Here is a 10,148-nt window from a genome sequence, read left to right as displayed (position 1 = left end):
TCTGCCTGTAATGACACAGCCTCTGGACCCCTACACGTCTATGATATCGGCAGTTTCAAATCTGGCCTATTGACTTCTCTCTGTGTGTTCATTATAAACACATAAATCATTCAATAGTAACATGACAGATGTAAAGACCCAGACACAACAACAGTGACTACAGATGAACACACCCACATGTACAGATGACCTCGAACCTGTACCCCCTGTATATAGCCTCGTTATTGTTATGTTACTTTTCATTATTTTTTACTGTACTTAATTTGGTAAATATTTTCTTGACTCTTCTTGAACTGCACTGTTGGTTCAGGCCTTGTAAAGTAAAGCATTTCATAGCTAAGAGACGACACCTGTTGTATTCGGCGCATGTGACAAATAAAGTTTTATTTGATTTGTGGGAAGAATACGCTCTTGTAACAGCTGTATAGTGCTGATCCTGGAACTGGAATCTGTTACGTTAACCTATTAGAATAACAGCTGTATAGTGCTGATCCCAGCCTATAGAATAACAGATGTATAGTACTGATCCCAGCCTATAGAATAACAGATCATTAGTACTTTTCCCAGCCTATAGAATAACAGATCAGTAGTACTGATCCCAGCCTATAACAGAATACACAGCCTCTGGACCCCTAGTACTGATCCCAGCCTATAGAATAACAGATCAGTAGTACTGATCCCAGCCTATAGAATAACAGCTGTATAGTTCTGATCCCAGCATAAATCATTCAATAGTAACATGACAGATGTAAAGATCCCAGACATAGAATAACAGTGACTATAGTGAACACACCCACATGTAACAGATGACTCGAACCTGTACCCCCTGTAATAACAGATCAGTAGTGTTGATCCTTTTCATTATAGAATAACAGCTGTATAGTACTGATCCCAGCCTATAGAATAACAGATCAGTAGTACTGATCCCAGGCCTATAGAATAACAGATCAGTAGTGCTGATCCCAGCCTATAGAATAACAGATCAGTAGTACTGATCCCAGCCTATAGAATAACAGCTGTATAGTGCTGCTGATCCCAGCCTATAGAATAACAGCTGTATAGTACTGATCCCAGCCTATAGAATAACAGATCAGTAGTGCTGATCCCAGCCTATAGAATAACAGATCAGTAGTACTGATCCCAGCCTATAGAATAACAGATCAGTAGTGCTGATCCCAGCCTATAGAATAACAGATCAGTAGTACTGATCCCAGCCTATAGAATAACAGCTGTATAGTGCTGATCCCAGCCTATAGAATAACAGCTGTATAGTACTGATCCCAGCCTATAGAATAACAGCTGTATAGTACTGATCCCAGCCTATAGAATAACAGATCAGTAGTACTGATCCCAGCCTATAGAATAACAGCTGTATAGTGCTGATCCCAGCCTATAGAATAACAGATCAGTAGTGCTGATCCCAGCCTATAGAATAACAGCTGTATAGTGCTGATCCCAGCCTATAGAATAACAGATCAGTAGTACTGATCCCAGCCTATAGAATAACAGATCAGTAGTACTGATCCCAGCCTATAGAATAACAGCTGTATAGCCTATAGAATAACAGATCAGTAGTGCTGATCCCAGCCTATAGAATAACAGCTGTATAGTACTGATCCCAGCCTATAGAATAACAGCTGTATAGTACTGATCCCAGCCTATAGAATAACAGCTGTATAGTGCTGATCCCAGCCTATAGAATAACAGCTGTATAGTGCTGATCCCAGCCTATAGAATAACAGATCAGTAGTGCTGATCCCAGCCTATAGAATAACAGATCAGTAGTACTGATCCCAGCCTATAGAATAACAGATGTATAGTACTGATCCCAGCCTATAGAATAACAGATCAGTAGTACTGATCCCAGCCTATAGAATAACAGCTGTATAGTACTGATCCCAGCCTATAGAATAACAGATCAGTAGTACTGATCCCAGCCTATAGAATAACAGCTGTATAGTGCTGATCCCAGCCTATAGAATAACAGCTGTATAGTACTGATCCCAGCCTATAGAATAACAGATCAGTAGTACTGATCCCAGCCTATAGAATAACAGATCAGTAGTGCTGATCCCAGCCTATAGAATAACAGATCAGTAGTACTGATCCCAGCCTATAGAATAACAGCTGTATAGTACTGATCCCAGCCTATAGAATAACAGATCAGTATAGTACTGATCCCAGCCTATAGAATAACAGCTGTATAGTACTGATCCCAGCCTATAGAATAACAGATCAGTAGTACTGATCCCAGCCTATAGAATAACAGATCAGTAGTGCTGATCCCAGCCTATAGAATAACAGATCAGTAGTACTGATCCCAGCCTATAGAATAACAGCTGTATAGTACTGATCCCAGCCTATAGAATAACAGATCAGTAGTACTGATCCCAGCCTATAGAATAACAGATGTATAGTACTGATCCCAGCCTATAGAATAACAGATCAGTAGTGCTGATCCCAGCCTATAGAATAACAGCTGTATAGTACTGATCCCAGCCTATAGAATAACAGATCAGTAGTGCTGATCCCAGCCTATAGAATAACAGATCAGTAGTGCTGATCCCAGCCTATAGAATAACAGATGTATAGTGCTGATCCCAGCCTATAGAATAACAGATCAGTAGTGCTGATCCCAGCCTATAGAATAACAGATCAGTAGTACTGATCCCAGCCTATAGAATAACAGCTGTATAGTGCTGATCCCAGCCTATAGAATAACAGATCAGTAGTACTGATCCCAGCCTATAGAATAACAGATCAGTAGTGCTGATCCCAGCCTATAGAATAACAGATCAGTAGTACTGATCCCAGCCTATAGAATAACAGCTGTATAGTGCTGATCCCAGCCTATAGAATAACAGATCAGTAGTACTGATCCCAGCCTATAGAATAACAGATCAGTAGTGCTGATCCCAGCCTATAGAATAACAGATCAGTATAGTACTGATCCCAGCCTATAGAATAACAGATCAGTAGTGCTGATCCCAGCCTATAGAATAACAGCTGTATAGTACTGATCCCAGCCTATAGAATAACAGCTCATAGTACTGATCCCAGCCTATAGAATAACAGCTGTATAGTACTGATCCCAGCCTATAGAATAACAGATCAGTAGTGCTGATCCCAGCCTATAGAATAACAGCTGTATAGTACTGATCCCAGCCTATAGAATAACAGATCAGTAGTACTGATCCCAGCCTATAGAATAACAGATCAGTAGTACTGATCCCAGCCTATAGAATAACAGCTGTATAGTGCTGATCCCAGCCTATAGAATAACAGCTGTATAGTACTGATCCCAGCCTATAGAATAACAGCTGTATAGTGCTGATCCCAGCCTATAGAATAACAGCTGTATAGTACTGATCCCAGCCTATAGAATAACAGATCAGTAGTGCTGATCCCAGCCTATAGAATAACAGATCAGTAGTACTGATCCCAGCCTATAGAATAACAGCTGTATAGTACTGATCCCAGCCTATAGAATAACAGCTGTATAGTACTGATCCCAGCCTATAGAATAACAGATCAGTAGTACTGATCCCAGCCTATAGAATAACAGCTCAGTAGTACTGATCCCAGCCTATAGAATAACAGCTGTATAGTACTGATCCCAGCCTATAGAATAACAGCTGTATAGTGCTGATCCCAGCCTATAGAATAACAGATCAGTAGTACTGATCCCAGCCTATAGAATAACAGATCAGTAGTACTGATCCCAGCCTATAGAATAACAGATCAGTAGTACTGATTTTTCCACCCTCATCAATCGACACACAATAGCCCATAATGACATCACAATAGCCCATAATGACATCACAATAGCCCATAATGACATCACAAAAGCCCATAATGACATCACGAAAACCCATAATGACATCACAATACCCCATAATGACATCACAATACCCCATAATGACATCACAATAGCCCATAATGACATCACAAAACCCCATAATGACAAAGCAAAAAAGACGTTTTTAGAAATGTTAGAAAAAACAAAATAAAAACTGATATCACATCTACATAAGTATTCAGACCCTTTAATCAGTACTTTGTTGAAGCACCTTTGGCAGTGATTACAGCCTCAAGTCTTCTTGGGTATGACGCTACAAGCTTGGCACACATATATTTGGGTGGTTGCTCCATAGATGGTTGTCCTTCCGGAAGGTTCTTCCCTGTCCACAGAGGAACTCTACAGCTCTGTCAGAGAGACCATCAGGTTCTTGGTTGTCCGGGCGTCCAGCTGTAGGAAGAGTCTTGGGTGTTTTTTAATAATTAAATTTTTTAAATAATTTAGGGAACATTTCTAAAAACCTGTTTTCGCTTTGTCATTATGGGTATTGTGACGTCATTACGGGCTATTGTGATGTCATTATGGGGGGGGGGGGATATTTGATACATTTTAGAATAAGAATGTAACGTATCAACATGTGGAAACAGTGTGAAGGTCTGAAAACTTTCCCAGTGTATTCAACATAACAGTCTACAGCTCGTAGACAATATTAGGGGTCTAATGAGGGTCGAATCCAAGACCCCCGAGGACACCGCTCTAAGTGGTGATCACGACATAACACAGTGGTGCTAAAGCTCAGTCTCAACTGGTTCTAAACAAACGCAATGGAGCCCGTAGGAGTTCAGTAGTAAACAGGAAAATGGGGATGCAGGTAAAAGCGGGTATATCGGGTAAAAGCATTACAAGTAGGAATGACTAATAGCAAGACCCAGGATGCATCCCAAATGGCACCCTATTCCCTGTTGGGACCTGGTCCAAAAGTAGTGCACTACATGGAAAAGGGTGCCACAGAGGATGCAGTTTCTGCCTGTCCTGCCTAGGTATGTATACTTAATTGAGCCCCTTCTCCCTACAACATCTAGTGAATAATTTAGTCTAATTAGCTTTATGATGTAATAATGCTAGCTAAAGTTATGGGGCTGAGATGATAATGATGATGATGATGATGTAATTAGTAGCAGTGTGCACTTAGTAGTGGCCAGACTGAATAGTACACAAATGGAACACCATCCCAAATGGCACCCTATTCCCTACTTTTAGGTGGCATTTGGGACGTACCCTGTCAGTCTCTATGGGGGTGCCACAGGGTTCAATTCTCGGGCCGACTCTCTTCTCTGTATACATCATTGATGTCGCTCTTGCTGCTGGTGAGTCTCTGATCCACCTCTACGCAGACGACACCATTCTGTATACTTCTGGCCCTTCTTTGGACACTGTGTTAACAACCCTCCAGATGAGCTTCAATGCCATATAACACTCCTTCCGTGGCCTCCATCTGCTCAATGCTAGTAAAACTAAATCCATGCTCTTCAACCGATCGCTGCCTGCACGCGCCTGCCCGACTAGCATCACTACTCTGGACGGTTCTAACTTGCCACCCGTTTTGTCACCAGAGCCCCATATACTACCCAGCACTGCGACCTGTAGGCTCTTGTTGGCTGGCCCTCGCTACATATTTGTTACCAAACCCACTGGCTCCAGGTCATCTATAAGTCTCAGCTCACTGGTCACTATAGCAACACCCATCCGTAGGATGCGCTCCAGCAGGTACATTTCACTGGTCACCCCCAGAACCAACACCTTTAGCCGCCTTTCCTTCCAGTTCTCTGCTGCCAATGACTGGAACGACTTGCAAAAATCACTGAAGTTGGAGACATATCTCCCTCACTAACTTTAGGCGTCGGCTATCAGAGCAGCTCACCGATCATTGCACCTGTACACAGCTCATCTGTAAACAGCCCATCCAACCAACTACCTACCTCATCCCCATATTTATTTTTGTTTTTCTGCTCTTTTGCACACCAGTATTTCTACTTGCACATCTATCACTCCAGTGTAAATTTAATTTGCTAAATTGTAATTACTTCGCCACTATTGGCCTATTTATTGCCTTACCTCCTTACTTCATTTGCACACACTATATATAGATTTTTCTATTGTGTTATTGACTGTACGTTTGTTTATGTGTAACTCTGTGTTGTTGTTTTTGTCGCACTGCTTTGCTTTATCTTGACCAGGTCGCAGTTATAAATGAGATCTTGTTCTCAACTGGCCTACCTGGTTAAATAAAGGTGTTCTCAACTGGCCTACCTGGTTAAATAAAGGTGTTCTCAACTGGCCTACCTGGTTAAATAATGGAGAAATAAAAAAAACTATATATATAAAGTTTCTCAACTGGCCTACCTGGTTAAATAAAGGTGTTCTCAACTTTTGGCCTACCTGGTTAAATAAAGGAGAAATAAAAAAAATCTGTAATGAGGCTATATAGATAAACTCCTGGGATACCATCTGTAATGAGGCGTCAATCTCCTTCCCCAGAGTCAGATAAACAAATCTGTTCTGTTGATCTAAACATTCCAAAAAGGTCTTATCGATAGCTGTTCCCCAGAGTCAGATAAACTCCTGGGATACCATCTGTAATGAGGCCCTGTTATCTCCTTCCCCAGAGTCAGATAAACCAATGAGGCCCTGTTATCTCCTTCCCCAGAGTCAGATAATCTCGTGGGATATCATCTGTAATGAGGCCCTGTTATCTCCTTCCCCAGAGTCAGATAAACTCCTGGGATACCATCTGTAATGAGGCCCTGTTATCTCCTTCCCCAGAGTCAGATAAACTCCTGGGATACCATCTGTAATGAGGCCCTGTTATCTCCTTCCCCAGAGTCAGATAAACTCGTGGGATACCATCTGTAATGAGGCCCTGTTATCTCCTTCCCCAGAGTCAGATAAACTCCTGGGATACCATCTGTAATGAGGCCCTGTTATCTCCTTCCCCAGATTCAGATAAACTCCTGGGATATAATGAGGCCCTGTTATCTCCTTCCCCAGAGTCAGATAAACTCGTGGGATACCATCTGTAATGAGGCCCTGTTATCTCCTTCCCCAGAGTCAGATAAACTCCTGGGATATCATCTGTAATGAGGCCCTGTTATCTCCTTCCCCAGAGTCAGATAAACTCCTGGGATACCGTTTTTGTCTCTGTGTGACGTTTGAAGAAAGCTGCTCACTAGTGTTAGCGCAACGCTAGTTAGCATTGGTTTGCGAAACTACCTCTAACTTCCTTCATGCTGGACACAGAGACATAACTATCGTATTCAGGAGTTCATGTGACTCTGGGGAACTAAGATAAAGGGTATATTTGACAAAATCCCAAAGTATCCCTTTAATGGGTGTAAGTGAGTAAGGAACTTGTTGAATATTGACTTTGTCTGTTATAGAGTGGCAAATCCATTGCTGTACTGCTCGCACACATTTTCCAACTTTAGGGACATTGACCTTTTAAAACAATTACTATGAGACATCGTCACCCCCAAGGGACCGCGACGGCCCAATTTGGGGGGGGGGGGTCTGGCTCAAGGTCAATAAAGAGTCTGAGAACGTTGTTGCCCTCTTCGGTTGCTCTTAAGCCTATTAACCCAGTATGAATATTTAACCAAGAAGCAGCGTACCGTTTCATTGTCTGTGAGCACTTCATGCTGTTACATTTCGAATCACTTGATTTATTTCAACGCCAAGCTATCGAAATTATACTGGCACTTTAAATGATGTTAATTATTCAAACCGTCGACCATTAGTTTGAGTATAGAGGTGATTATGTTGAGGGTTGATACTCTGTTCATCTGTCAACTGTGTGGAGAGGTTAGTTTTTATCATGAAATAACAATGTATCGATCTATCTGAGTGTATGTGAATTGTATGGGCATGTAAAAAGTATGTGAAATGTATGTAATTAAGTGAATGTGAAACGTGTGTAATTAAGTGTATGTGATATGTGTGTAATTAAGTGTATGTGAAATGTGTGTAATTAAGTGTATGTGAAATGTGTGTAATTAAGTGAATGTAATAAGTGTATGTGAAATGTGTGTAATTAAGTGTATGTGAAATGTGTGAAATGTGTGTAATTAAGTGTATGTGAAATGTGTGTAATTAAGTGAATGTAATAAGTATGTGAAATGTGTGTAATTAAGTGTATGTGATATGTCTGTAATTAAGTGTATGTGAAATGTGTGTAATTAAGTGTATGTGAAATGTGTGTAATTAAGTGTATGTAATATGTGTATGTGAAATGTATGTAATTAAGTGTATGTGAAACCACTCTCTTTCTTTGTCTTCATATGTTTACAGAAATACTGCTAACCCTGGTGGAGCGTTCAGCCAACCAGCACCTTGATGCTAATACCCAGGATCCAATGAGCTCGCTGGTTCATCTTCAACCAATCAACCAACGGCTCATGGAATGGACCTGGCAGTGTCCTGACCCAGCTCTACCCAGCCCAACCCGATCTCCAACCTCACCCACCTGGCATAAACTGTGCCTCTTATCTGCCCCCACTGGGAGGCTCACCCAGGACCCAGGGGTGAAAGGGGGGGGGGGGGGTGATAGAGCAAAGATGGGACTTCTATTGGACTTCTATCGACCAGAGCCAGGGCACCGCACCACACAGAGTTTAGGGAGGCAAGCCTAAAACGCCTCTCTAAAGGAGAACCCGTGAGCCTGTCTGTCTGTCTGTCTGTCTGTATTGCTGTCTGTCTGTATTTCTGTCTGTATTTCTGTCTGTATTTCTGTCTGTCTGTCTGTATTGCTGTCTGTCTGTATTTCTGTCTGTCTGTATTTCTGTCTGTCTGTCTGTCTGTCTGTCTGTCTGTCCAGCCTGCATTCCTCTTAGTGTGACTAACGCTAGGTTCATGACTAAGTGGAAAAGGCAGACATACCAGTTGGACGTGCTTTGAACTCGTTGAAGAATGCTGATTGGCCAACAATCTATGTCAAACCATCAACTTAAAAGTACAGCTTTGTAAAACAAATTATACTGTTCAAAAACCTTTTTAATAGATTTCTTTTTATAAATAATGTTTTGTTGCATTTAAACTGCCATGAAAAATGCTTGTTATCGAGGTCGTTTCCTAGGTGACGTCAGAGGTCGGCATGTGGGAAAAGTAGGAGCTCCGGGATGATGGATGAGTTTATCACTAGTTAGTTTACCGCCAGTTTGAGGGGCTGTCGTATGTGGTAAATACCACTTTCCCATTTGGTTATTGACGCAGATTTACTGTAGACCCCTTCCCATCTACTGTATGACTATAGGCCCCTCCCCCTTCAAAAAGGTCCCTCCCCCTCTGGGTGATTGACAGTAGACCCCTCGCTCTTTGCCTGGAGGCCCCATAGAGGCTCCTCCTCCTCTGGGGTGATTGACAGTAGGCCCTCGCTCTTTGCCTGGAGGGCCCATAGAGGCTCCTCCCCCTCTGGGTGATTGACAGTAGGCCCCTCGCTCTTTGCCTGGAGGCCCCATAGAGGCTCCTCCTCCTCTGGGGTGATTGACAGTAGATGGAGGGCCCATAGAGGCTCCTCCCCTCTGGGTGATTGACAGTAGGCCCCATAGAGGCTCCTCCCCCTCTGGGTGATTGACAGTAGGCCCCTTCTTTGCCTGGAGGCCCCATAGAGGCTCCTCCCCTCTGGGTGATTGACAGTGGGGCCTGATTGACAGTAGGCCCCTCGCTCTTTGCCTGGAGGCCCCATAGAGGCTCCTCCTCCAGTAGGCCCCTCTGGGTTGACTCCTCCTCCTCTGACAGTAGGCCCTCGCTCTTTGCCTGGAGGCCCCATAGAGGCTCCTCCTCCTCTGGGGTGATTGACAGTAGGCCCCTCGCTCTTTGCCTGGAGGCCCCATAGAGGCTCCTCCTCCTCTGGGGTGATTGACAGTAGGCCCCTCGCTCTTTGCCTGGAGGCCCCATAGAGGCTCCTCCTCCTCTGGGGTGATTGACAGTAGGCCCCGCTCTTTGCCTGGAGGCCCCATTCCCCTCTGGGGTGATTGACCTGGCCTGGAGGCCCCATAGAGGCTCCTCCCCCTCTGGGTGATTGACAGTAGGCCCCTCGCTCTTTGCCTGGAGGCCCCATAGAGGCTCCTCCCCCTCTGGGTGATTGACAGACTACTGGTGGCAGTGGTGGGATCCTCCTCAGATGAATGTATTCCTCTGTGGTCAGCTGACATTTTTTACAATCTCATCTCAAGAAAAGGTCAACTGTTTTTTTTGTTTGTTTTTTTTTCACCTCGCTTTGATCCCCCACTTCTTCTTCTTCGGTTCCTCTCACGTTCCAACCCGTTCTACCTTCTAACGTTTTCTGCGTTCCACA

General features: G+C 43.4%; 1 pseudogene; it reads left to right on the top strand.

Annotated features, from left to right (window-relative positions):
• The window catches only part of LOC135539319 (nuclear receptor coactivator 2-like), a 127,905-nt pseudogene extending 118,567 nt beyond the window's left edge, over positions 1-9,338 (top strand).
• The last annotated feature ends 810 nt before the right edge of the window (positions 9,339-10,148 follow it).

This window comes from Oncorhynchus masou, unplaced genomic scaffold, assembly GCF_036934945.1.
Source record: "Oncorhynchus masou masou isolate Uvic2021 unplaced genomic scaffold, UVic_Omas_1.1 unplaced_scaffold_1480, whole genome shotgun sequence".
Classification (NCBI taxonomy): Eukaryota; Metazoa; Chordata; class Actinopteri; order Salmoniformes; family Salmonidae; genus Oncorhynchus; species Oncorhynchus masou.
Note: the sequence above shows the minus strand (reverse complement) of the source record. Positions and strands in the feature narration are given on the sequence as shown.